The following is a 25,634-nucleotide window of genomic DNA, read 5'->3' as shown; positions in this document are numbered from 1 at the left end:
TTTTCATTTGAGTGACTCTTATGGTAGACCATTTCCTATTTTTTTTGAAATGTTCACTGTAAAGAAAAATAGAGTTTTGTGCTCTTATTTCCTACCATACAAATGCCACTTGAAAGTTTTGTTGTTGCAAATATTATAGAAACCAACTCTCTTTCCTTTGTCTTAAACACAAAAGAACTGGGACAAGCTGTGCAGAGGTTTGAGAGGCTAACTAAAACTCTGGATACTGCAGATGCTAGGGAAAATCATTCTGTCATAATTATACAGAATGGGTTGCCACACCCATTATCCCAATTTGTTAATCCTTTTATCATCAAAATTTGGAAAGTATATGGGTGATAGAATATGAAGGACGTAAGTCTCTCGGGAAGGATAGGCCAGCCTCTGGGGCCAGCAGAATGTAATAAAAGATGTGTGTGTATGTGCTGGGCACTCTGTTGTGTCCGACTTTGTGACCCCATGGACTGTAGCCCACCAGGCTCCTCTGCCTATGGGATTCTCCAGGCAAGAATACTGGAGTGGGTTGCCATTCTATTCTCCAGGGGATTATCCCAACCCAGAGATCGAACCCGAGTCTCCTACATTGATGACAGATTCTTTGCCATCTGAGCCACTAGTCTCTGAAGATATTTAAGCTTTATTCTGAAGGGGAAGTGGTTCAGTAAAAAAAAAAAAAAAAAAAAATCAAAAACAAATATAAACATAAACAAAACCAGCAGACAAACAAACAAACAAAACTACCTAATGGTCCTCTCCATATAAGAAAATATTGATGAAGTAAGCCTCAGGGATTCGTGAAGTATGCATTCTTGTCCTTGCTAAAATGTAATGGCCCGTCCAGTAGGCAACTGCATGAGATTATTAAGATCAGTTGTTTAATTTTATAAAAATCTAGTATGAAAGAACTTTAGATCTCTCTTTTGCACATTTCTTTCCTTCCTCCTAAGATACTTCTCGTTCTCAGCCATGATCATTTTGGCCCCAGCAATTTATTTTATATTTGATATCCCTTTATGGCCAATAAATATTTTTGTTTATACTGTGTTACATTTTCATGTAAATTATGTGTTAAAATAATTTCCAGTGGGAAAAATGACAACTCAGCTTTTTCATATCCCTCACAAATAAAGAAAATTGCAGGTTTTACTTTTTATGGTTTCTATTTGCTTTTTAAATTCTGTCATCTATGGAACTAATGTTCATGGTTTAGGAGTATATTTACCATAAATAGCTTTAGTGGTTATCAAACATCGCCTCTTCATTCTGGCATTTAACCAACCTCAACCACTATTTATTGCCCCATATACTTTTCTACTGTGAATATTGTACCTTAATTATCCCAACACCTATTTCTAGACCTGATTTAGAAAGTCAGAATGGGTAACCATTTCTTGTTTCACTAATATAAGAAAGCAGTAGTACCTGTGCCCGGGCAGAGATTGAGGCCATGAAATCAACAGAGTGTGTTTCAGTGGCCTGAAAAATCCAAGTTCTATGGCAATGAAAGTGTAGATTCTCCTCTGTACAAGAAAATGGCAAGTGGGAGTGGGGATGGACTGTCTAATATTTCTTCCAAGTGCTCATATCTAAGTCTAGCCATATTTGAGTACTACTTGGAAAATGGGAGAAAGTGCTAATTCCAAATCATGGATTGATTTTAAGTAAATCAACACAACTGGGGTCTTATGCTTTAATAATCTATCTCTGCTTGGCCCCTAATACACACTCACACTGCTTTTTCCAATTTTTTAAATAAATTAATACTTTCAAGGGTGTAATACTTTTCAGGTTGTAGGACAGTATCTCATAAACAGATTAACTTAGAAAGTGAAACATGAAGTTATGAAGTGGATTAAATTTGTGTCTCTCACCTTAAACTCTTCACCTGAATTTTTGCTTTCTTGATCTTTATTCATTCACTATTGCAGATCTGAAGAAGGCTTCCTTAAAACATTCTTGTGTCTTTTCAAATTTCTACAGGGAATATAATGGTTCTTTACCCTTGAACTCTTGGTAAAGACAAGGTGTACTTCTTAACCTCTTTATATTCAAAACTGGCATTCAATTCATATTTGCTGAATGAAAGGTTGTTTGCTCAATTGACTGTAAGACTACTCAGGGTACTTTACATGCAGAAATGGGGATTAGAACGTACTTTAGCTTTTTCACCGCACTATTATGTCTGTTTTTAATTTAAGTATAGAAATGATGCTTCTATTATCATGTTAAGATGTTTAAACTATTTAAATCTACCCTCAGCATCCAGCTATCCTGCCTCGAAGATGAAGATAAACCTTGTAATTGTACGTACTTCTGGGATTTGACCTTAAAGTGGTATTTACTATAATGAAACCTCCTCTGTGGGTTTCCAGACTGACTGCCTCTGTCCTAACCCCACAGTGGGCATGTCATCTATTCCTGATCCTGTCCCCTTTCATTCCACTGATTTAGTAATTACCCTGCTGTTGTTTTTCTGTTGAGAAATACCTTAGAACATTTTACTCCTATTTTTCGCCAATGTCTAGAATAATTCTTTGCATATAATTGGTGCTCAGTTTATTTTTATTTAAAAAATAAATTATTAGAGAATATAATTCTCATAACTTTAAATCACTCTTCTCTGTCATTTTATCTTATGCTGGTGGGTTTTAACATATAGCCTAATGAATACAGGAATTCTATCTAAAGCTCACTTTCTCATAATTTCCTAAATGTGCAACTACATTTAAAAGTGTACCTCCAAAAGTGTACTACAGGTTTTTAAATTGTAAAATACAGAAAATAGGGGGGTTGATTTTTATAGGTCTGCACAATTATAATCTACATGTAAAATGGATATATCAGTTATTAGTTCTTGGGACAACTACCTCACCTCTATGAATGACAATACATATGACTTTGAAAGAGGGTTATTAATAGTAGGATTCATAGATGCATAAAGTAGGTTAGTGGTTGCTCTGGATTAGGGTGGGAAAGGGGAGTAAATGTAATTGGGCATGAGGTTCCTTTCAGGATGATGGAAGTGTTTCAAAATTAGATTCCGGCAATAGTTGTAGCAGTTTGTAACTATCCTACAAGTCATTAAACTGTGTTCTGAAAGTGGGTGAATTTTATGGTATGGAAATTATATTTAAACAAAGCTGTTAATTGCAATAATAATACCAGGATTCAAATCAAATCTGTCTGAACTCAAAGCACATACCTTTATCCTATTCAATCCTCACTCCCTCACTGTATGAAAATGAGAAGTTTAAGTGATCATACTAACAGATCAAGAATTTCTGTCTAGGGAGGTGCATAATAAGGACGATATGGAAGGAATCTATGGAGTTTCAACTTATATCTAATTAAGCAAAGTAAATAGTTTAGTTGTTTGTTTCTGAGAAAGTAAAAAAAAAATGTTATTCAAAAGCTATTAGGGATAATCTAATTTAATTGTCCTCTGCCTGTGGATAGAGAAGCCATTATGAAATTATACACAGACTGAAAACATTTTTCTTTCTTTGCCAAAAAGTGGCTTTTTCCCCTTCCTTCTGTCCTCCTATCCTTTTTTCTTTCCATATGGCTGCTTTTGAAAATTTTGATTTCTGAACCAGAAAGGCTGATTAAAGTTATTAGAGATCAATTTTCTCCACAACTGATGGACCACATTTTAGAAGTATATCCCTTTTGAGCTAAAGGGAAAAAAATCCCTGAAGTAAAACTATTGAGATTATTTTACCTTTCTTCTTGAAATCATCAAAATATTTATTTATGGGTTAAATAGTATTAAAATAAATCATCTACAGAGTGTTGAATACGTCTTTCTAAAAAGTATGCACTATTTTATGTCATGCTTTTGAAAATATCTTAACTTTTCTGAGAGAAATTAAAGAAACAGATAGTTTAAACAGAAGATGAAAACTTTAGAGTTCTTACCAGAATAGAATTTCAGAATGCATTTAAAATCCTTCTATCTTTTAAAATTCAGTATCTAAATTTAAACTCCCAAAGAAGACATTTTCTACAAACAGATAAAGGAAAGAGAAATGATGGCTTGGGCTGCATATGTTTGAGATAGTTATTCTTCCCTCTTTGTGATAGAAAATTCTACTCTCCATCCTAAACTTTCTAACAGTGCCCACTTCCAGGGTGTTAAGCCTGCATGCTTTTGTGAGTTGCGGGGTGTCAGAGGGGCTCCGCCAGGTTATGTTGACTCTGAAAAAGGTTAAATGCAAGAATCTCAAAGGCTTTCAAAGAGGAGACTGCAGAAAATTTGTTGTCACAGATTATTATATCTCCCAGCTCAGGAGAGTTTGTCTCAGCTGATCCTCCCTCTTATTTAGAAAGTTAAAAATCTATAAGAGGCGGAGGGGTATGTCAAAGATTTTAAAACCTGGTATAGCTTGAGTTTATTTTTGGATTATCCTGGCTTATGTTTCATTGCTTAATAAAAGGGAAATGGTAACAGTCCTGTCACATCTCCTTGAGGGTAGTAATACAGCTTTGGCAAGTCATACTGCAATGAATGTCACCCTTTGTAAAAATTGTATTCGTGTGTTTATTTCACAAGAAAGTTTCTACATTTTAATAGAAGGCATATATAGATAAAGTCATTGTCCCCTGAATAGTCATCAATTACTACAATAACAGGTCCAATAATTTGAGTACATAAAATCAGTTTATGGTAACGGAGTTAATAAAGAAACTGTTCATCAATAAATATTTACTAAGCACCAACTCAGAAGAGTACTTCGAGAAATATAAGACAGAAAAGAATGACAAGATCCTAATGAAACTAAAGTTACAGTTCATAGACAAACAGGGAGATGCTGCCCTAGAGTAAGTTTTTAAGGGAACAGGAATGGATTTAAAATTTGAGGTATGAAAGGATTCAGATAAATGAAAGAAGGACTAAATAAGAAGAGAATAACTACAACACTGATATGGAAAGAATTTAGATTCTGTCTGACAGGAATAGTTACTAATTTATCTTACAGACTCAATGTATATTTTCTAAAAAGCACTTTAGTATTTTGATATTACCTTGAAGAAATGAAGAAAAGTTTAGAACAAGCATAACAATGCTCAGAGTACTTGTAAGGGTAAATGTATATTAAAAACATCTGGAGAATTTGTGATTATAATTAATATTTTAATTTAAATTTTGGAATGAACGGATGTGATAGGTGAGAAGTTGAACAAATCTTGCTTGGTTTTCATTCTAATTTTGGGAATGTGGACACTTAATAGGGGATCCTTCAGGTCTCTTCCTGAGTTCACTGCTCTTAAAAAGAGTTTATTAGAAATGCAGTGAAAAAATATATCTAGAGAACATGACAAAGCATTATGTCTGTAACAAAGTATATATTGTATTTAATATTCACCAAAGAACATAACATGAGGCATTATTTAGCACAATTATCTGTTTCCCACAGATAATTCCCCATAGCTGTCTCTTCACTGGTAAACTTTTAGCAAGTTCCATTACACCCCAGTTATGACCTTGAGCAAACTTCAGTGGCCCCAGAGAACTAGGACAGTGAAGTGGTTTCTATTGCTTTATGTTTGAGGTGCCCTTTCTATGCTTAGGAAAAAAAAAAAAGTAATATGGAGAAGATGATTAAGAAATCGTGCTTGCTGCTGCTCACAGACTGTCACCTCTCTGACCTCTAAAAGTTGCAGCATGAAGAAGTACTGAGTTACTGAAGGCAGGAGCATGACCAAGAAAATAAATCTACAAGGTCTTTGCTGACCACTGCCTATTCACATCCACCATGAAGCCTGTCAATCATAAACATGTTTCATGATCCAGTCTCATTCATTTCTAAAATAATGATAAATGGGCTTACTTCACCCATAAGATGAAAGCTGAGAAACATTTTTGATGTTGATGTCTACTAGATGGAGCAGAAATAATTAATGTTACTTAATGGCAGGACAGTTTATCAGAGATGACACACAAGTGGGCCCTTGTGAACAAAGTGATGACAATTACTACATCGAAACTTTGACAACTAACTTTGAAGCAAACTGTGAGTGTACTGAATAAAACACACTCCTTACAATAATCTGACAATTGGGCCTTTAATGAGAGTAAGATGTTACTTACCAATATTTCTGTGCTTTGACAATCTTTGTAATAGGAAAAAATTATGACCAGAAGTATCTTATATCCAGACATTTTCAATATAAATAAGACTTTGTTTTTAGACAATTATGGGAACTGTTTAATATTTCCAAAATATGTTTCATTGATCTTTTGGGGGACCTAAAAGCATTATGTTCAATAAATACTAGAAAATATTAGCTCCAGCTAATACATAGAAGTACTATCTGGAAAAAAAGCTGGGTTTGAAAAAAAAAATAACAATAGTACAAAAAATATTCTTCCACTTATTGGCTGTTTATATGTATTTATGTGTTATATGTTATCATCCTCATCTCCTAGCTAGTGACAAATCAGGAAATTGAAGGGAAAGTTGCTTTTCCACTTTTCCCAGTATAAAATTTGTTTAAGGTAATTAATTAATTGCCATGAATTTGCAATGGATAGAGCTGTAGTCTTTACCTTAGTTTTCTCTGAGATAAATGGAAGTTGTCTGAAAGCAACAAAGCTATAAGGAACAGAGTACCCAAAAAAATTGCATGGAGTTTTTTATATTGAAGATGCTCTTAGAATTCTGAATTTTGAGGGTATTAATAAATGACTCTGAACTAATAAGCACAATTAGTATGCCTTGGCTTTTTTGTTTATGGTTTATTTTGTTCAGTTTATTTGATTCTGTGTATTTTTCTATGTGTTGTAAAGAATTCATAAAAAGACATTCTGTTTATTCAGAAATAAGCCTTCCTTTACCTGGTCTTAATGGTAACTTTATCAGAGACTCTTCAGTTGTAACAGATCCTTTCTGATTTCACACGTAAAGCTAAACTAAAATATGAAACAAAAGTATATTCTTTCAACCTTGAATCTCTTTAAAACACTTACTAATAAATATTATTTAAAAACCTAAACTTTGAGGAAACTAGCATTTCTAGATAACATGAACCAGTGAACCAGTGAAGTTGCTCAGTCGTGTCTGACTCTTTGTGACGCCAAGGACTGTAGCCTACCAGGCTCCTCCATCCATGGAATTTTCCAGGCAGGAGTACTGGAATGGGTAGCCGTTTCCTTCTCCAGGGGATCTTCCTGACCCAGGGATCAAGCCCAGGTCTCCCCACATTGCAGGCAGATGCTTTACCAGGGAATCTGAGGTACCAGGGAATTCCAATTAGATAACATGAAATAAGCATTAATATTTCAAATCTCTGAAATTCAAAAAATACTAAAATTTCAGGTATTTCAGTTAATCTTATTATCAACATAGGGGCCACTATAGGAGAGCATGTAGTGTTTGGAATGAAACACAAAATGTAATCTTGACTCCTATTTCTATCCTATAGGTATTTCCTAGGATCATTTCACATGCACACTTACTTCTTAACAATTCCTTAAGACCAATAATGTATGACTAAAATTTATATCCAGAATGATGATTCTTGAGGCACTTTCAGACTTTTGACTGACATTGAATAATATACTTCTAGTATATTTTCAAAAGATTTTGTCAAGAATGTTTTAAATAAAAATGTTTTCTTCCTAAGTCTCAGTGTATCTAAATGATTAGGACATGGAATTTTTAATAAGGTGGTTAACTGGAATTTTATTCTAGCATAGAGTACCTTGAATTTTTTCTGTTATTTTTTACATTTCATATAGTCCTGCTAGTGCTCCAGGTGTCTGTATCCTGTTTTTCAAGATCTTAGTGATATTGGACAGAGTAATATTGCAACTCTCCTGCTTATCACCCATATACCAAAATGGCTTTTATCAGAGTGAGCAAAATTAAGTATAGTGCTCTGTCTTCACTCTACTTGACTGGCAAGACGGTGATTTCATTCATGTGTGAAGTATTTTTAAATCTAATTATTCTTACAACCAGTTAGAAGAAAGGGTCATTATTCTAGCTCATTAATTGTTTAATTGGAAGGCATAACCGTGAATCTGTGTTTTGACTCTCTAAATCTAATATTCAACACTGCTTGGAAAGGGAAATTGTGTAATATCATGAGTCTGAGAACTATATATATCTTGCACACTTCTTTCTGTCCTTTCTTGACTGATATAGCATTCTAGAAATATCCTGGGTAACATCTGCCTTCTATAGTTGAGACTTACAAATTACATATGTCTCATTTTCTTAACATATGCAAACAAAACTTGAGCTGTGTGCCTATACACACACGCACACACACCAAAAGATTATTTATATCCGCTTTCTTGTTTTCAGATAAAGTAGTGGCTTCAGATGACTGACAAAATGAAAGTGTTTATTCAGAAGTATATAAAGAGGAAAAAATGACAAAGGGGCAGTATTGACTTATTTTTCTGTTATCATAATCTGAATATATACATGTACATTTCCATATACCTAGAGATAATCTTCAACCAATGACAGGAGCAATAGTAGAGTTTTGGGCTGTGTCATAATATAGAGATGAGTGGAAATGCCAAACAAATACAATAATTGTAGGTAACAGTGTCAGAGGAAAGAACAATCCTGAAACATTTTTTTTTTTAAATTTCTGTTGAAGACTATATGTCATTACAAACTCAAGTTTTATCATCCACCAATGCCTTTAAGTGAGTCATATAACATTGTATAACTTTCCTATCAAATGACCATAAACTTAGTGGCTTATAACACAAATTTGTTATCCTATATTTCTATAGATCAGAAATCAGACAGTGATCTCACTGGGCTAAGATTCAGGTGTCAACAGGATATATTACTTTCTGGAGGCTCCAGGGGACAATATGTTTCCTTGCAATTTCCAACTTTCAGGGGTTTCTCACTTTCCTTTGCTCATGGGGCCCTTCTCCTAGCTTCAAGTGTAAAAGTGCTAGTTGACTCCTTCTCACTTAGCATCATGTTGAATTCTTCCACAGTCACATCCACGTGTGTGTGTGCTCAGTTGCTTAAGTCCTGTCCAACTGTCTGTGACACTGTGGACTGTAGCCTGCCAGGCTCCTCTGTCCATGGGATTCTCCAGGCAAGAATACTGGATGGGTTGTCATGCCCTCCTCCAGAGTATCTTCCCAACTCAGGGATCAAACCCATGTCTCTTATATCTCCTGCACTGGCAGGTGAGTTCTTCACCATTAGCAGCACCTGGGAAGCCCCACCATAGTCACAATTGCCTCTCTTCTGCCTTTATCTTCCATTTTTAAACATCCGTATGACTATATTACACCCACCTTGATAATCAAGGAAATGTATCTATTTTAAAATTGATGAATTAGCAATCAAAATACCATCTTTCAATTTAATTCTCCTGTGTTATTTCATATAACATATTTATAGGTTTTAGGGATTAGGCTGTGGACAACTTTGAGGACAAGGTAATTTTATTCTGCTTCCCATCCCATAGTCTACCCTTTGGTTCCACAAAGAGTCACACTCATTCCAGGTGCAAAATACATTCATATATCCAAAGTCCCCACATTGTCAATCGGTTACAACATTAACTCAAATTCAAAATCTTATCTAAATCTCATTAACTCAAAAGTCCCAATAACATTATCCAAATTAGGTATGAATAAGATTCATCCTGGGGCAAAATTTTCCTCCGTCTGTGAACCTTAGAAACACAAAAAAGCAAGTCATTTGTTCCCAAATTATAATGGTACAAATGCAGATAACAATCATTGATATTCTGGTTCACAAAGAATGAAAATGGAAGGAAAACATTCACTGGTCCAAAGTAGTTTCAAACTCCATCCAGGCAATCATCATTTGCTTTTATTTAAATTTTTTTTTAATTAAAAAAAAATTGACTATACTTATTTCCTCCAAAGTAACTTTAAAAATACTTTACATTTTATATTGGATTAACAATGTTGTGGTAGTTTCCAGTGGACAGCCAAAGGACTCAGCTGCACATATGTATGCATCCATTCTCCCTCAACATTCCCTCCCATCAAGGCTGTCACATAACATTGAACAAAGTTCCCTGTGCTATACAGTAGGTCCTTGTTGGTTATTCATTTTAAATATAACAGTTTGTACATTCAAGCCCATACTCCTAACTATCTCTTCCCTTCATCATTCCCCCCTGACAACCATAAGTTCATTCTCTAAGTTTGTGAGTTTCTTTCTGTTCTGTGAATTAAGTTCATTTGCATTGTTTCTTTTTAACTTAAAAATAATCTCCTGTGGCTCAGACAGGCTCATCCTCTAGTCTCCACCCTCAGAGTCATCTTTCCTTTTTCATGGAATATAGCATGCTTCTAGCTGAGTGGTTTTACCTGCCTGTTTTGTGCTTATAGCATTTTGATGGTCCAACATCCTTATTTCATTTTGTACTCTCTCTGTCTTTTCCAATTCAAGCTGGCACTTTTCTACTGGTATAAAATTCTCAAGAACCTTGTGGGTCTTCCATGTGTGTCATGGGATTCAATCTATAAAACAAGAACCTAATCCACAGATTTCTTGTTTTCCCTTGATAATTCCATAACTATTACTGGTTTTTCTTGCAGTGGTTGAAAGGATGTATGAGTCACATACTTAATCTCTTTAAGGACCCTTTTGTACTACCTATTAGTTTTTCTGATACATTAACAAAAGAAATACCATAGGCTTTTCTTCTAGACTATGGTTTCATTCCAGTGAATCTCTGAACTTTGCATCCTTCACCATTTGGGTAGCTTAAAAATTAGCGAAATCATTAAATCTTACTCTTTTTTTCTTTTCTGTTTAGTTTGAACATTCAATAGTTCATTGATTAGTTTATTTCTTTTCTTTCACACATTTACTACAAGCAGCAAGAAGGAAACCAGCCTTACTTGTAAATCTCACACCTTACTGGTAAATCTCTTCTAAATACCCAAGTTCATCATTTACTAATTCTGTTTTCCATGTATTTATAGAACATATTCTGCAAATTTTCTGCCATTTTATAACAAGGATTCTCTTTCCTCCAGTAACATATACTTCATTTCCTTCTGTTCCTTCAAAAGCGTGCCTTTAATCCCTCTATTTTTCCTAACAGACCTCTTAACAATGATTTAGGTATTCTCTAAGGTGATATATGTTTCTCTACACTGATCTTCACTTCCTTATGAGTTCTCAGTAGCAGAGTAATTAACATTCATATTTCCACTAAGTGTCTTTTGAAGACAATCTGGTCTTCTTTAACCATGCTCCTCAAAATATTCCCAGCATGTGCCATTTGCCCAATTCTCAAGTCACTTCCACATATTTATGTGTTTGTTATAATAATATGGGGCTTCCCTGGTGGCTCAGATGGTAAAAGCATCTGCCTGCAATGCGGGAGACCTGGGTTCGATTCCTGGGTCAGGAAGATCCTCTGGAGAAAGAAATGGCAATCTACTCCAGCACTCTTGCCTGGGGAATCCCATGGACGGAGGAGCCTGATAGGCTACAGTCCATGGGGTCGCAAAGAGTCGGACCCGACTGAGTGACTTCACTTCACTTATAATAATATACCACTTCTAGGTACCAAAGTCTGTATTGGATTCCTATTACTTCTGTAACAAATTACTACAAACCTATGGCTTGGAAATTATTTTATAATTTTAAATGTATAAATGACCAATTTATTATTTTACAGTTTAGCAGGTAAGAAGTCTGGCCTTGATTTCACTTTGTTAAGATCAAGGTGTTGACAAAGCAGTGTTCCTTTTGAAACTCTCAAGGAAAAAAGTAACTCTTTCATTTTCTTACTTTTCCCAGGTTCTAGAAGCTGCTCATATTTCTTGGCTCATGACTTCCTTCCATATCGAAAGGCAGCAAGTGTGGATTGAGTTTTGCTCACAGTGGATCATCCAAACTGCTTTAGTCTTCACCTCTGAGTCTCTTCTTCTGTCTCCCTCTTCCACTTCTAAGTACGTTTAAGGTTACATTGACCTAACCCAGATAATTCAGAATTACTTCCCTGTCTTGAAGTCCTTAGCTCACAAATATTTCAAAATTATTTTTGCCATGTGAAAATGTATTTCACATTTTTCTGGGTCTAGGACATGAATATCTGTAGGTGAGCCCTTTACTCTGCCTATAGATAGAAAATGTTTTCATAAATGCTATAATATATTTAATGTTATACAGGTTGAGATTTATTCAAAAGCTATATTATCCAAAGTTAGTGATTTTTCCATTTATGCACCTAGTTCCATTTTGAGGATAATATGAGAGAAGAGTAAAATGTAAACTAAAAATACTGCTATGTGCTTCAACCTAGATCTGAAAAGTGGAAATCATATCCAATTTACTGTCCATTATACCACAAAGGGATCAAAGGACTGTAGATTGTAGATTTTCCTTGCTGAGATATACATGCTATTTTTATTTTCTCTTTGTTGATGTGTATTTACTTTATTAAGGCTGAAATAATTCTGGAAATGAAGAAACACAGTATCTTTGATTTGTCACTTTTCCACCTGCATGATATTGATACCCAAAACATTTCACAAGTTAAAATCTTCACACAATAGCACCTCTTGTATATATATATATATATAAGACTAGAAACAAGCTGTGTCTACTTATAGCTTAGGTCTAGTATAGATAAGCTTAGTAATGTGTTATTCTGCTACTAGGTCTAAAATAGATGTAAGAGAAGATGTAGAAAAGAGAAAGACATGAAATCAGTGGAAATGGAAACATTCTGCTTATTAGCAGCCCAGAAGTCAGTTCCTCAAGGCCTCTCTTTAGGACAATAGTTTCTATTCTTGACTGATCATTAGCCTATCCTGGGAAGAATTTTTTTAAAAATCCAGTTTCCAGACCTTTCCCTAGAATTAATGAAAGAGAATCTTTGAAGTTTGACGTAATTCTTATATAAGAATTACTTTATGAACTCCAGTGGTATCTAAGTTTTTATTTTTTAATAGTATTCACTTCAAAATTGGTATAAAGTGCCACTCATAATGGAGATACTATATATATTCAGGTTAGTTCAGGTCAGTTGCTCAGTCATGTGTAACTCTTTGCCACCCCATGAATTGTAGCATGCCAGGCCTCCCTGCCCATTACCAACTCCCGGAGTTCACTCAAACTCACGTCCATCGAGTCAGTGAGGTCATCCAGCCATTTCATCCTGTGCCATTCCCTTCTCCTCCTGCCCCCAATCCCTCCCAGAATCAGAGTCTTTTCCAATGAGTCAACTTTTGTCATGAGGTGGCCAAAGTACTGCAGTTTCAGCTTTAGCATCATTCCTTCCAAAGAACACCCAGGACCAATCTTCTTCAGAATGGACTGGTTGGGTCTCCTTGCAGTCCAAGGGACTCTCAAGAGTCTTCTCCAACTCCACAGTACAAAAGCATCAATTCTTCGGCGCTCAGCTTTCTTCACAGTCCAACTCTCATATTCATACATGACTACTGGAAAAACCGTAGCCTTGACTAGTCAGGCCTTTGTTGGCAAAGTAATGTCTCTGCTTTTCAATATGCTATCTAGGTTGGCCATAACTTTCCTTTCAAGGAGTAAGTGTCTTTTAATTTCATGGCTGCAGTCACCATCTGCAGTGATTTTGGAGTCCAAAAAATAAAGCCTGACACTGTTTCTATTGTTTCCCCATCTATTTCCCATGAAGTGATGGGACCAGATGCCATGATCTTCGTTTTCTGAATGTTAAGCTTTAAGCCAACTTTTTCACTCTCCTCTTTCACTTTCATCAAGAGGCCTTTTTGTTTCTCTTCAATTTCTGGATTAAGGGTGGTGTCATCTGCATGTCTCAGGTTATTGATATTTCTCCCAGCAATCTTGATTCTAGCTTTTGCTTCATCCAGCCCAGCCTTTCTCATGATGTACTCTGCATGTAAGTTAAATCAGCAGGGTGACAATATACAGCCTTGACATACTCCTTTTCCTATTTGGAACGAGTCTGTTGTTCCATGTCCAGTTCTAACTGTTGCTTCCTGACCTGCATACAGATTTCTCAAAAGGCAGGTCAGGTGGTCTGGTAGTCCCATCTCTTTCAGAATTTTCCAGTTTATTGTGATCCACACAGTCAAAGGTTTTGGCATAGTCAAGAAAGCAGAAATAGATGTTTTTCTGGAACTCTCTTGCTTTTTTGATGATCCAGCAGATGTTGGCAATTTGATCTCTGGTTCCTCTGCCTTTTCTAAAACCAGCTTGAACATCTGGAAGTTCACGGTTCACGTACTGCTGAAGCCTGGTTTAGAGAATTTTGAGCATTACTTTACTAGTGTGTGAGATGAGTGCAACTGTGTGGTAGTTTGGGCATTCTTTAGCATTGCTTTTCTTTGCGATTGGAATGATAATGGACCTTTTCCAGTCCTGTGGCCACTGCTGAGTTTTTCAAATTTGATGCCATATTGAGTGCAGCACTTTCACAACAACATCTTTCAGGATTTGAAATAGTTCAACTGGAATTCCATCACCTCCACTAGCTTTGTTTGTAGTGATGCTTTCTAAGGCCCACTTGACTTCACATTCCAGGATGTCTGGCTCTAGATGAGTGATCACACTATCGTGATTATCTTGGTCATGAAGATCCTTTTTGTACACTTCTTCTGTGTATTCTTGCCACCTCTTCTTAATATCTTCTCCTTCTGTGAGGTCCATACCATTTCTGTCCTTCATCGAGCCCATCTTTGCATGAAATGTTCCCTTGGTATCTCCAATTTTCTTAAAGAGATCTCTGGTCTTTCCCATTCTGTTTTTTTCCTCTATTTCTTTTCATTGATAACTGAGGAAGGCTTTCTTATCTCTCCTTGCTATTCTTTGGAACTCTGCATTCAGATGCTTATATCTTTCCTTTTCTCCTTTGCTTTTCACTTCTCTTCTTTTCACAGCTATTTGTAAGGCCTCCCCAGAAAGCTATTTTGCTTTTTTGCATTTCTTTTGCATGGGAATGGTCTCCTGTACAAAGTTTCATTTCTCCGTCCATATTTCATCTGGCACTCTATCTATCAGATCGAGACACTTAAATCTATTTCTCACTTCTACTGTATAATCATTATTTATATATGTGTTTATATATATACATATACATATATATACATCTTTTATATTTACTTCATTTTCTGTCCAAATTTACCAACTTTAATTAAGAAGGATTTAATGTTCCGCTGTTGTTGTTCAGTCAGTCATTAAGTCATGTCTGATTCTGCAACCCCATGGATGGCAGCAGAGAGGAACCTAATTTTTCCAGCATAGAGTAAAAATAGGAGAGTTACTGAGTTTGGAAAAAGGCCAGGAGAACCTGGAAGACACTGTTCTAGCAACTTTAAAGAGGAACCTTTTTATAACCCAGAATTTCTTCAATTCCCATGGGATTATGTGGATAGTGGTAACTGTTGTGTATTTCGGCTGCTTGTTTATATTTGCCGTCATGTCCTCTCCATTTCCTATTCATGGTGATATAATGTTTCACAACCTTCCTTGATTTATTCCTCTTACTTGCATCAGTTAACAGTTTTTTCAATACAATGTCATAGGCAAGGTCATGGAGGATACGGCTACTCACCATTCCTCCCTGTTATAACACAGGCTAGCGCACAGCTGTGTCCTTTGCTGTTTTATGCTCATGGGTACATAGTCACTCAGTCATGTCTGAGTCTTTGTGATCCCATGTACTGTACCCCACTGGGCTCCTCTGTCCATGGGGATTCTCCAGGCAAGAATACTTGAGTGGATTGTCATGCTTTCCTCCAGGGAATCTTCCAACGATTGAATCCAGGAATCTCCAGGGATTGAACAGTTCTCTCACATTGCAGGGAGATTCTTTACCATCTGAGCCACAATCCTGGGTCAACTGCTTGGAAGGCAGCTATGGTCACCACTATACCACCAACATAGAAGTAATGAAATGCGTTAATTGCTGTCATCTCATTCTGGAGCCTAACCTTCTTTCCGTTTTCCAAAGTGGATCAGTGATCTGTTAATGGTTACATTTTTTTCTCTGACTATAATTTATTTAATTGTGTATATTTCTTTCTCTCCAAACAAAACTACAAGAATTCAAATTCTTCTTTGCAGCTACCATGAATGAATAATAGAATGTTACCAAAGAAATGTTTGTTGAATGAATGTGATAATGAGAAAACGGTTCCACACTTTTCCCTCTCTCTTTTTGTCCAATCCGCCCTTCCTCCCCACCTTCTCACATTTTTGGTCTAAATCAAGATCCTATGTTTGTTATGTGTCAGTTTTTTGAAACTTGGGTTTTGGGGTGTTTTTTTTGGTATGTGTATGAGTGTGTATGTGTGTTTACACACATATGAATATGTTTAATCTACTGCATGTCTATTATTTGAAACTCTAAGTGATCATGCCAAAATTCTGCTATATTTTCAAAGGTGACTAGGCCAAAAGGCTTAAACTGGATTTATACCACTGTGAATTCTCTTCTGACTGAATTCAAGCCATAGTAGAGCCCTCCTGATTTGAATTTAGAACTAACATCTTCATAAAATAAGCATTGTTGAAGATCATATTAGTACTCATGGGAAGACAGTTCCTCTGCATTAGGTATTGTTAGGTGGTTAGAATATGAAAAAGGAGTTGAGAATGGTGGTGGGTAAAAGGCAAAGGGAAAATCCCAAGAAAAATAGAATAAAGGAAGGTCCGAGGACCAGAGTGAGGACCTCTGGTAAAAGAAACAGCCCTCCTGGTTAGCCCAGTTTACACAGGGCAGTCTCGGGGGGAGGAGTAAAAAACATATAAAAAGAGGACCCAAAATTGAGCAGGGGACTTCTCTTCTCTTCGCATCATTTGGGTCGACCTGCCCAGGGACCCAATTCTTGGGAGGCTGACATGCCTCAGCTTGCCCAGGGATTCAGTCTCCAGGAGGTGGTCATGCCTCAGCCTGCCTGGAGATCTGCACTCTGACCCAGGGAGGCCTGGCTCTCAAGTTGCAACAAACCTGGGTAGGATAAGCTTCAGAAAGACTCACCCCAAAGAAGTTCACCATGAAAATAAAAGGAAGCTTAATAGCTGTGGGACTGTACCTGGTCTAAGCAATAACTTAGGAGTCCAGTAAGAACCCCACTGTCTTTCTGGAAAGTCTAAAAGAGGCTGTCCAAAAGTTTATCAATCTGGACTTCGACTCTTATGAGGGACAAGTGAATTTAAAGGACAAATTCCTGTCTCAATGCGCATCAGACATCAGGATAAAGTTACAACAGCTACAACAGCAGGACCCTGCTGCTTCTTTAGATGAGATGGTCAAGACAGCCACCAATACCTTTTATAACAGAGATCAGGAGAGGGAGGCCAAGGCTCAGGAAAAGGAGAAAAGGAAAGAGACAAGGCATGCCCAGATGCTGGCTGCCCTCCAGGGAAGCTCCATGGTAAACCCCAAGTCCTTGAAGGACAAGGCACAAGGCAAATCCCTAATCTGTAGACAGGTGGGACATTGGGCCAAACAGTGTCTAAACTGTGACAAATCTCCTAAAATAGCTTGCTACAAATGCCATCAATTGGGACACTGGGCAGCACTCTGCCTTCGGGACCCAAGAGCCTCAAGGTCAAGCACCAAGCCTTCCTTCACAATGGTTCAACAGGACTGATGTGGCCCATTCCAGTCAGCCTGCCTGTCACAGGCAACCATCACAGGGCTGGAGCCAAGGGTGCAACTGGATGTGGCAGGTAGGTCCGAAAATTTCTTGGTTGACACAGGGGCTACCTAGTCTGTCCTGACCTCCTACTCTGAAGCCTTCTCCTCCCAAACCTGTACCATTTGGGGTGCTACAGGAAAAACAATTACAAAAAGATTCACTCGACCACTTCTCTGTTGCTGGGATAGACAAATATTTTCCACCAGTTTCTGGTGGTCCCTGAATGTCCTACTCCCTTATTGGGAAGAGATATGCTCACTAAACTGCAGACCACCCTTGTGATGGGAAGTTTTTCAGCCCCTAGAGCCCTGTAGCTTCTAGCTACCACTGAGGAACCCATGACACCCTCTCCAATAGCGAGGGACCAAAAACTATGGGAGGACAAAATTAACCCCAGGTGTGGGATCAGGGGACTCCTGGATGAGCCCACCAAGCTGAATCGGTCATCATTTTCCTCCAAGATCCCACTCAGTTTAACATACCAGAAACAATACCCCCTCAGGAGAGAAGCCTGGGAAGGACTACAGCCTCTAATTAATAAATTCCTTGCTTGTGGGCTATTGGTCCCCATCAATTCACCATGTAACACCCCAATCCTCCCTGTAAAGAAAAAGGACAGGACCTGGAGAATCGCTCAAGATCTCCAGATCATAAATGAAGCTGTAGTCCCCCTCCATCCCACAGTACCCAGTCCCTATGTAATCTTGGGAGAAATCCCACCCAGTGCCAAGTTGTTTACAGTCTTGCATCTCAAAGATGCATTCTTTTGCATACCACTTTCTAAAGAACTCCAATATCTTTTTGCTTTCAAGTGGGAAGCTCCAGGAGAAATACACCAATAGAAAACTTGGACAGTATTACCTCAGGGGTTCAAAGATAGCTCCCACCTGTATGGGCAGGCTCTTAGCCAGGATCTCCTAGATCTGGGCCTGGGACCTAATAGGAAAAATATTACAATACATAGATGACCTACTAATCTTTTCTCCAGATGAGAAAAATACCCAACAACATGCAATTCAGGTTCTAAACTTTTTGGCAGAGAGGGAATATAATGTCTCCCATGCTAAAGTACAGATGGCTGAGACAAAGGTCACTTACCTGGGAGTGATTACACATGGTCCAGGAGGCTGTTTTCTGATCAAGTACAAGGAATCCTCCAGTTGCCCTCCCCAATGACTCAAAAACAATTGCAAGCTTTCCTGGGGCTAGGTATTTTAGAACCTGAATGCCCAACCATGGTCTAATTGCCCAGCCCTTAAATGAAAGCTTGAAGGGACAGGATGATTCAATTCCACTGATGTGGGGAACTCCTCAAAAGAAGGCAGGGGCTACACTAAAACAAGTCTTTACTCAGGCATCTGCCTTGAGGTTGCCAGACCCAGAAAAAGCATTCCAACTTTATGTCCATGAGATAGAGAAATAGCCTTGGGAGTGTTAACTCAAAGTTTGGAACCTGAGTCCCAGCCTGTAGCTTACTTATCCAAGAGGCTTGACCCAACTGCCCGAGGCTGGCCTCCCTGCCTTCAAAAGCTTGCAGCTATTCTAATCCTGATAGAAGATGCCTTAGAACTCTCTTTTGGGGGCAAATTAACTATTTTTACCAGCCACCAAGTGAAACAGCTCCTAAATGGGAGAGGTCATTTATGGATATCAGATCAAAGAATCCTCAGATAGCAAGTAGTGCTGATGGAAAATCCAGGCCTGACAATATACCCTTCAGAAGTTCTTAACCCAGCCACCTTCCTGCCTACCCCCAAAAGCTCTTTCCCCTTTCAATCTTGCCTAGAAACCTTGGACCACTGGACAAAACCCCAAGAGGGATTGTCAGAAGATCCTTGGACCAATCCTGAGGAAATCTGGTACACTGATCGAAGCAGCTTTGCCCTGGAAGGAAAAAGAAGAGCTAGATATGCAGTAATCTCCAATTTTGAGACCATAGAGGCTAAACCTTTGCCATGAGGTACTTCAGCCCAATTAGCTGAGCTCATAGCCCTGACTCCAGCTTTAGAGCTGGTAAAAGGATAAAGAGTAGCCATTTACATTGACTCCAAGTATGGCTTTCTGGTGCTACATTCACATGCTACTATTCAGAAAGAAAGAAGCCACGTGACCACCTGAGGGTCCCCAATCAAATATGGTGATCAAATCCTTAGGCTCTTAGAAGCAATTCATCTGCCCTCTGAGGTTTCAGTCACCCACTGTAAAGGACACCAAAAAGGAAGCACAGAAGTGGCATGAGGGAACCAAGCAGCCAATTAGGCAGTGAAGAGAGCAGCATTACAGAACAATGACCTAATAGGGGTTGCCACCTTAGCTCCACAGATTAATTTGCCAGAAACTCCTTCATATACTGAAGGAGAGACTCTTAAAGCTAAGAGAGAGGGCTTTCAAGAAGATCATATGGGGTGGTTCCAAAAGGAGGGACTCCTTTTTCTGCCTGGGAACCTCCAATGAAAGTTGGTTAATTTCTTACACGCCACTATTCATTTAGGGGAAAAGGCCCTTCAAAGAATACTAGAAAGGACCTTCAGAGGAACAGGCCTCCAAATGACTATAAGGCAAGTGGTCTCCTCTTGTCCCACTTGCCAATGAAAAAAAACCCCAAGGAGCTCAAAACCCCAGCTGGCCCAGCCCATCCAACAACGTGTGACTTCCTCAGGAGAGGAGTGGCAGATGGGCTTCACCCAGATGCCAGTTTCTCAAGGGTATAAATACCTATTAGTCATGATAGATACATTCATAGGATGGATTGAAGGCTTTCCCACCCAGACTGAGAAGGTTGAGGAGGTGGTAAAAAAAAAAAAAAAAAAACTCTCCATGAAATCAATCTGCTATGATTGTTTCATGTATTATCAATTGTCTAACCTGTTTTCTCTCTGCCCAGGTCACTAAACGACAATATGCAGTGCCAGTTCAACAAGGATATATAAAACTAGAGCTGACCATGGAAAACATCACTCATCCTTTGATGGGCACTGCTATAAGGACTCGGAGGCTTGAGACTAGCAAGAGGGGGAGGTTCAATGGCCCTTGCTGCCCCAGTTCAGCAGGAAGTAGCCAGAGAGACTTGGATACCCCTATTCCCAAAGAATTGGGCCTCCCATCTCTTGAGCGGGGAATGTTAAGTAGTTAGAATAGGAAAAAGGAGCCCAGAATGGCGGTGGCTAAAAGACAAAGAAGGGAAAAGCCCAGGAAAGTAGAACAAAGGAAGGTCTGGACCAGAGTGAGGGCCTCAGGCGAAACAAACAGCCCTCCTGGGTGGCCCAGTCTACATAGGGCAGGCTCAGGGGGAGGAGGAAAAAACACATACAAAGAGGAGCCAAAACTGAGCAGGGTGCTTCTCTTCCCTTCATGGCTTTTGGGTTGGCCCACCCTCATGTCTTGAGGATGTATTTTCCTTTGCTTTCTAAATAAAACTGAGCTGTAATACAGAGCTGCAACACTGGTCTGTCTGTCACTCCAAATTTTTGCTGTGGTGAGAAAGCACCAAGGAAATTACACACTCCCCCAACAGTATGAAGCATGTTGAGTGATAACTTCAGAACTATTATTTTCTGAAGAGATCCAATAATGGTTTCACCTTCCCCACCCCTACCCTGAACTTTAGTGATGGCTGTCATCTCCTGACTCTTATGATTACTCTCTTATTTCATTATTTTCTCAGACATTGATTTTGGCCTGTCATTGGAAAACTGGTTGTGTAAATTCATGTTTACAAATATTAACACAGATCTCCATTAAGAAAAAAATACAATAAAGCACTTTTCATAAGGATACAAAGAGTATCTTTTCAATATGGACTTGTGAAAAGATTCTGCATGCAAAGTTTTATCTTTAAAAATGAATAGGCTTACAAAAGAATGACAAGCCTTTAAGAGGTAAAGAGTTATATATGATAGAATATTTACTTGTAGCTAAATTTGTATATTTAAAAAAGATTAGTATTTTTGCAATATGTCTTTATTTCTTTTTTGCTAATCAAATGTGTTTTTTTTTTCTTGCAGTGCTTTATAAAACAATTTGTGCAGTGATTAAATGTCTAACAAGGATTTTTACAACTGTTTGCTGAACACAAACGTAGTTTAGCTTAGTAGTTTGGAGTTATTAAGTGAGCCATCATAATTTAATGTTTTGAATAAAACAAATTATAGACCTTGCCTTAATTTTGCAGGAGGATCATATGACAATGGAAGTTATGTACTTCAAATGTTACTGATTCCACATTCCAAACACCCCATTTGCAAACACATCAATACAACTCTTCTCTTTCACTTGGATTTGTTCTTTAAGGCAAAAAATCCATAGAAAGTATAAATAAAGGGGGAAATTGATTTTCTTGTAAGAGAGAATGGAAAGGGAGGAACTAATAATTATTGAGCATCTAGTACATGACAACCACTATACTTGATATCCTACGTCCTCTCATTTAAGTCAAATATAACCCACAGAGACGCAGCTGATCCACATTGTATAGGTAATGAAAATGAAACTGAGGCTTAGTGAAGAGGTTAAATAACTTGTCCCAAAGCTTACTAATCTTTGTCAAATAAATGGCAGAGTTTGATTCTAATACAAATCATTTATTTCCCTTCATCAAACTGCTTCTCAAATTTTCTTATATTCATGTTATTTGATGTGTGCAAACACACAAATCCATCTAAGCACTTTAACTCAGTTCTATAATGGTCAGCAGCAGCATCATACGAATCTTGCAATTACTGAGAAAGCATTTCACCTCGACCACTTTTGTAGCCCATGTACAGATGCTCACAGTTTAAAATGATCATTATATCCCTTAATCAACCAATATAGATTGAATACTTCATCTCTTCTTATCTGAAATCAGGAAAATAGATCATTTCCCTGAGACGTGGGACACGTGGGACATTAAATCACAAACATCTGAGGAAGGAGAGAAATAATGTTTGAAAAGCATTTAAATATATTCCATACATTCTGCTAGATGTTTCCACATGCAACATCTGCTGTAATTTACCCCAAACTCTTTGAACCCAATCTCTAGCACATGCATACATGTTTTCTCATTTGTTCTTTCTCTTTTTCTACCAAATTATCTCTATTTTATATAAACTGAGACTGAATAAGTTAATTAATGGCTATTATGGGATAGCCAAGAATACAACTTGGGTTTCTAGGACATCTAAACTCATGCTTCTGGATACTGGGAATGGTGATAGGATAAGTAACAATGGATGGAAAGGGATGACTTCCTTCAAGTGCCTCTGTATTTACTTATTTTATAATAGTAAGTGAATTAGATATTTACTGAAAGCCCCATCTTCCTATCACCTGTAAATCATAATTGCTGTTGCAATTTTTATCTTCTTGACAACTGTCTACCACAAGTGTCAGAGATAACTAACTCACTCAAAATTAGAAGACATATAGATAGCCTGCCAGGCTATTCTATCCATGAGATTTCTCAGGCAAAAGTCCTGGAGTGAGTTGCAATTTCCTTCTCCAGGGAGCCTTCCTGTCCCAGGGATTGAAACCAGGTCTTCTGCATTGGCGGGAAGATTCTTTACCACTGAGTCACCAGGGAAACCCATATATATATATAAAATTTTTTAATATAAATTTTATGCTCAATATTCTCCAACTACTGTGATCCATTCCCACCATCTCTCTTTGATTTCTCTCAATCAAATTTTAATGTTCTAGGCCAGGGGTCTGTAAACTATAGCTCATAGGAAACATATGGCCCTTCACTTTTTTTCATATGTTCCACAAAGTAATAATAGATTTGTATAGTTTTAAATGGTTGACCAATAAAAAAAGTCAAAGGAAGAATACTACTTAGAGACTACTTATAATGTGATAATTATATGAAATTCAAATTTCAGCAACTATAATTGACTTTCAGGTTGTCATATTCACACCTATCCCCATGTTGTCTCTGCTGCCTTAGTGGTACCACAGCAGAGTTGAGTAGTTTTGAACTCTATGACCTACAATCCCTAGAACCGATACCATTTGATTCCTTCCATTAAAAGTATTGAGACTCTGTTTGAAGCTCTTATCCTATGCTACACATCCTCAGAACAACCACTTCTACCTCAGACCCAGAGGACAGATAGCCAGTCAGGCAGTTTCACAGGGATGTTTCAAAGACTGCCAAACCCAACATGACCACAATGGGGCTCAAAATCTTCTTCCCCCAAACTAGATCATCTTCCTGTGATTCCAACTGCAGAGAAAAGCACCAATCTACTCAATCACCCAAACCAGAAACCTGAGCATCTTTGATTCTTTCCTTACCCTCCTTCATTCCCGTACAAATACCAGGAACTGTAGACCCTCATCTCCCAAGTATCCTCCAAATCTATTCTCTCATTGCATAGATCAGCACTAGCTGTGAGGCCACTATCATATATTGCCTGTTCTAGTACTAGTGTTGCCTAATAAAGATTCCTGACTCCAGGCTTGCTTCGTTTACTTTATACTTTCCACTGATCAGATCTTTGCAAAGTGCAATTTTATGTAGGTCACTACTTTGCTTATAACTCTTCAATGATTCCTTATTTCCTTTAGTATAAAGTACACATTCTGCTCATCATTTCATATATCCCTACTACCTAATTTAAACTCAGGTTTTTGAACATGCTATACTCCCTTAAAACTTATTTTCTCTATTAAATACACTACAATCTACTCATAACACCTAATCCAAAAACCTAGCAAATATTCCTTAACCCGTCAAGACTTAAATGGTTATTTTTGTGCTCTAAGTGTTTCTTATTTTACTTTGTAATTTACCACACTGGAATATATGATCCTTGCAGGGCAAAGGCCACTGGTCTGTTATCTTCGTCACTGTATTCCCAGACCTACAAAAACTCTCACATAGAGGATAAGTGTTAAAAGAATATATGTTGAAAGAATTAAGTGGAAGTCTTGACACATATGTCAAAATAATTTTAGTCAAAATAAATCTCTAAAAGCAAAACAAAATCCCTACCTCAAGTTATTTCGTTCAAGAAAAAAAGCTGGATACAGTTATTTTGCTGTTATTTTGTCTGTGAAAATTCTCTAAAAGAGTATTCAGCAGTGCTAAGTAGAATCTTAGTCACAGTCAGAAAATATCATTATTTCCCTAGGAACTCATCTAAAAATGACACATGCCTATAATCTCAGCACCACTTATATTTAATTAACTGTCACTATCATTTGACTAATATATTTTATCATGTTTTTTATAAAATGAGCATTGACAGAATGATACATATGTAATATTATGTAAAATATTATATATTAAAGGGCAGCAGCATGGGTCTTTAGAAAACAAAATATAATTGCCTCTTTAGTGGAATATAGGTAAGATGTATATGCTTAATCTGAATCTGAGTATACTAGTGATAACAAGTCTTATAAGTTGTAGAGATAAAGGGTGAAGAATGGAATAACAAAAGAATTTATGTAAAATCTCATCTAATACTACCTCCCATGCAGTGGGAGTCCTTCAGTAAATAATTAAATCACATCATTGTCCATATTTATTATCTGAAAATCAAATGCTCCAGAATTTCTAATATTTTTCTTCATGTTCTACCACCAAATGTACTTGCCTCTGAGAAATATGATTGCTTCTCTACTGAGACTGTGTCTTTCTCTTTCCTATTGTTATTCATTTTTTACCACATCAATCTATTTTTAGATGAATTAATTTATGTATTCATTAACATTAGAGACAAAGCCTCATAGAATATGATAAGCACAGTAATCAAGAAACAAGTAGTATGTGAGACAAAGGTCAAATTTAACTTATCTTGTTAACAGAATAAATAATTTAGTAAACTATAAGATGTGCAAAAGAGTAAATAGACAATATGATGGAAGAAAAGAGGATATTGCTTATGCTTATGGATAGAAAGGGATGAAAAGATTTACTCAAGATCACGTGTCCTCTGGACTGACATTTTTGGCACATCGAAGTCAGAAACTGGTGATAGGCAATGTGGCCCAAATAAACATAAGGTGCCTGCACTCA

This window comes from Capricornis sumatraensis, chromosome 3 (genome assembly GCF_032405125.1).
Source record: "Capricornis sumatraensis isolate serow.1 chromosome 3, serow.2, whole genome shotgun sequence".
Lineage (NCBI taxonomy): Eukaryota > Metazoa > Chordata > Mammalia > Artiodactyla > Bovidae > Capricornis > Capricornis sumatraensis.
This window is presented reverse-complemented; position numbering follows the sequence as displayed.